The following is a 4,715-nucleotide window of genomic DNA, read 5'->3' as shown; positions in this document are numbered from 1 at the left end:
GACGGGCTCAAAACAATGCGACTGGCTCGTAATGGCTAATGATGGCCCGTGGCTAATGGAAACAATAAAATAAGAGGAAACAAAAACCCGACGCTCCGCCGGTCGTCCTTTGGAGCCATATGCTAAAAACCCGTGCCACGAGGGAGGTCGCCTTCGGTTTCGGGGTGGTAAGTGCGTCGGGATCGAATTTCCCAACAAAAAAACCGCCTCCCACCGAAGCCAAAGTTGGACGACACACGAACACGGATACGGGTTTGAAACGGATCTACGTCGATGATCCTTCCGCGCGCCGTTCAGAAGGATCAGTTTTAGGATCGTCCAAAAATCGGTTATCGGAGTGCAACGCAAGTTTCGAGTGACGGTCGCGCATGCCCACTCCTGCTCCATTGGCTACGCCCTTCGCTCAACATCGGATCGGACTCAAGGAGCATGAAGGGCTCGCGTCACGACGATCGACGACGCCGCCAACGAACAAGGACATAAATTACTCTATTAGCTCGGTGTGTATGTGTGTTGTATTGTGTTTTCGGTTTTTTTTGTTCCACGCGGGTCCTGCCTGCTGCTCGAAACGATCCGATTGGCTCGCCAGAGTGTGACAAAGGCACGGGGCGCCCACTAGGAGCGGCATCCATAAAAGAAGTCAAGAAGTGTCGATGATACGTTCGACGACCACAACGACGACGATGACTACGACGACCACAACGACGACGCCGATGATTGACCCAGAAAAGTGAAAAGGAAACGAACCGCTAATCGAAACCATCCCTTCACTCGCGGGCGGTCCCAGCGGTGCCCTCCAAAGATGGTGGTGATGATGTTTGGTGATGTTTTAATTTACGAGAAACAACGTTTGGCCGGAAGGATCAAAATGCCGATGCCGGGATGTCGGGATGACCCGAAAAGGATGCAGCTCGTAAAAGCATTAGCCGCGTCTAATTGCTTCGGTCCCGGAGCTCATCGCGGTCGCTGCAACTGTGTGGTCCCCTCGCCAAGCACCAAGGATCTCTTCTCAAGTGGATCACACAGTTCGCGGTTCGACTGGCGACTGGCGCCAAACGGAATGTCAAGTTGTAGAGGGAGAGAGAGGGAAAGACAAAAATAGAAAGAGAGCGACGAAAATGGCGTTAGCGGCTGGCTGGAAAAACGGAAGCTACACAAGTGACGAACGGTTCGACGCTTCGACAACGGTAGTCCTGGCATGTACGTACACCAAACGGTTCGCGGCACGCGATCACGCGATCCTGCACTTGCTGCTTGCTGTTGGCCGATCGTTGGCTGGCTGGTGGTCGCAAATGTCGCAAACATTGCTGCCGCCGCTGCTGCTGCACACTTGCTGCCATCGATGGTGCACCAGTTTGAATTTTTAATTAACGTGCGCGTTGTGCGCGAGGTACCTGCGGTGTTGCTCCCGAGGGCCAAACGGTGGCAAATTGCAGTCCCATAAATTGTTAGCTTCACTCGCACACTCGCAGGCGACCATGAGCGCATGAGGGAAACAAAACCACCGTTAGGCTAGAAATGGCCACACTACACGGCATCCATCCGGCGAGAGGGCCTTTTTTGTATATAAAATAATTTAATTTCTTTTTCCTTAAGCTGGCTCAAGCTCATGTGCCACGTGGAACCACGGGGCAACATTGCAACACATTTACAGGCCAACGGGCTCCATGTGCGGTCAGGTCCGAAGGCCGGCTTCGTTTTCTTCTTCTTCACTTCCACTCTTAAGTAACCAACAACACAAACTGTGTTGCTCACTGCCCATTGGAAGAAAAGAAGGCATTTTATTAACAAATTATTATTCATCCAAGCACTCCACGTCCATTCGCCCTCATAGAAGAAAAAAAAAACTAACCATCATCATGGCCTGCCGCTGCATCTAGTGAAGTGCGACTCTAGCAGGCAGCCAGAAAATGGACGTCCGATTCCAGCTCCAGCTGAACTCATCGCCCCGCGGGACAGCTTGATTTACGGGTTGCGTTCGCAAGGGCTGCGGGTTAAATGAAAACATTTCTAAGACAACTGGAAGAGCCACGGCCCCAAATTAACCCATTACCAGCTAAGCTACTCCTTCCCAACTAACTGAACCAGTGCTAGCCATTTTGTGGAACCAGCCAAATCCACTCCGATCCACAACGATCGACATGAAGCAGAGAGAAGGAAAGAAGCAACGGTGTGAAGCGCACAAATTATCACAATCCATCCACCATTTTCTTGCTACCGCCCGAAAGAAAAAACGCGTCTTTTAAGAAGTGCTTTCGGTTTGGCTCCGTTTGGATTCAAGAAGCTCCAAACCGCTCGCATTCAATGCAGATTTTCGGGGAGTATTTATACCAAAACATTTTACCGAAACATCTAATTAAGCCAAATATTTATACAACCATTAGAGAGAGGGACCCGGGAGGCCAGGAAGAGGGGCCACCAGGCCACCGATAACCGAACTACTTACCGCCACAGCAACAACGGAACGGACTCCGCGATCCTCGTCTCTCTCCCTCTCACGAGAGCCTTTTCCTCGACAGTTAGCGTAAATTAGATCTTATCTTTAATTTAATTCAATCTCTTCATCCATCGACTAATTTTACTGCAGTTTCCTCTTCACGCTCCTCCTTCCCTCGTTCCGTTCGAGAGAGGTAGAGTGCTCTCCACCTCCACCGTGCCCAACAACAGCTTTCAAAACACTAAACGCGGCATGCCGGGTGCCGACCAGCTTCTTATCAGTCAAAAATGAGCCAACTGTCAGCCTACTGCTGGCGGCATATAATGGATGCGCTGCAGCGCTCGCCGGTGCTGATGCTGCATAAAATTTACGCTTTATTAAGGAGATTAGCGGAGCGCGCCGGGAGTTGGGTGCGAACCGCCGTTTTGGGGCGGGCGGGCGAGAATTCATAATTTCTCAATTAGGGCAAAAAGGCGTCAGCGGCCGGGGAGCTTGGAGAGAATATTGTCGAGCGATAAACGGATGAACGGGGGATGGTGTTGTGCTACTGGTTTGGGGGGGATGGTTTCATAAATGAGGCGCGCCTCAAGTCACTTTCGAGGCAAGTCGTATTAAATTGTTTTCCCTACCAGAAGCTCAATGAGTGATTACATTGACTGTGGGGTACGGCAACAACTAAAAAAAAGGGGGAAAGGAATACGCACCATTTCGTTTCCCAGCAACATTATGCTAAATACCGGTCGTGGTGACTAGCATAGCGCCGAGAGGATGTTAGCTAAGCGCGGTTTGGTGATGCAGCAGCCCCTATTTTGTAGCCATTTTTGTACCGAAAGCAGTTGCTGGAAGATAGGGAAGATCATCTTCTTCTGCTTCGAGACCAACGATCGAGCCAATAAAGTCGATCATCGATAGCGAACCGGCCAGGGGTATTTGCCTTCTGGCGATACACGCGATCGCGATTCCATATTTGCGATCGCGATCGTGACGACGGACCGGATCGAAGGGAACCGTGTTCATCAGTAAGTCCAACTAGCAAACTACACTGATCCTACTACTGCTGCTGCTGCAATAAACCGATAAAACGAAAAGCCCAAACGATCATCAAATGTTTCCCGTGCTAGAGAGAGAGAGAGAGATGCGCAGAGAAAGAGCTAGAGATAGGGAGAGTGATCAGACAGCCTAGAGCTGGCAAGAGGAAGCTACTGTCGGTGATGTTTCCTACTCGCGATGACTAATTGGGTTGTATTTCGCACGTTTAATCTGCCTTTACTGCCAAATCGTAAAATGTGGACGACGCTGAGGCCCCCGGAGGGAGGAACACGAGCCTCGAATCCGTCGCAGCATGGTCCGCGATCTCCTCTCCCCTTGCTGTCCACGGCTCGTGATGAACTCGGGGCCGATAGTTTGTAATAAAGACATAAATTATTTAAATATAAATCTCACCCCCGGGGCCCGAGAGCGATCGCGCTAGATGGCGATCTCCGGGTCGGTCGTTAAGGGCAGGCCCGCGGGGAACGTCACGGCACAGCAGGATCGCAACGGATCGCAGCACCGCGAAACAAGCGACATCCTAATCGAGCGAGCGACCGAACGTTGCGGCCCCAAAAAGGTTGACCATTTAAGTCGAATCAAAACATTTCTCAACACATTCCGCGTTCGCGATCCATTCCCGCGGCCGGGGACGATCGTCTCTCCCCCCTAATCGTGGTCCTCCTCACTCTCCTGATGCTGATCTTAATAAATCAGGCTAGAGGCGCGTCCACGCGGCGAGCCGCAATTATCGACGCTAAAAAAAAACATCCCTCGCCAGCCCAGCGGAATGAGGACACCGAGGACAAGGAGAAGGATGATGGTGGTGGTGTGGTGTCCTCTTCTTCCTGCCTTCACCGTTCGTTGTGGCACGCGGCTAGCACCCTCACCTTTCCCCCGCGAGACCCGGGCGGATGTGGATCATTAGTAGGTTCGATTTTTATCTTGGCTCTAATTTGCTCAGCCCTGCGCGGAGGCCCAAATGTGGTCAACGGAACCGGACACCTAGGGGCGCCCAGGCGTCCCGCTAGAAGAATCTTCCTCACCCTCCCCGGCGAGCCACGAATTGGAAAGCAACGCAGAATGCGCGCCGATCGATCGCGCGCTCGCTCCGGTATAATTAATAAATCAAATCAATAAATCTAAACATTTATAAATATTTCATTAAACGTGTCAGAACGCGGTCGAACGCGGTGAAGGTGTGGACCGGCGAGAGGGGGACGGGGGTTTGGACACATTTACATTTTTA

This window comes from Anopheles darlingi, chromosome 2, assembly GCF_943734745.1.
Source record: "Anopheles darlingi chromosome 2, idAnoDarlMG_H_01, whole genome shotgun sequence".
Lineage (NCBI taxonomy): Eukaryota > Metazoa > Arthropoda > Insecta > Diptera > Culicidae > Anopheles > Anopheles darlingi.
The sequence above is the reverse complement of the archived record's forward strand: the minus strand, read 5'-3'. Positions refer to the sequence as shown.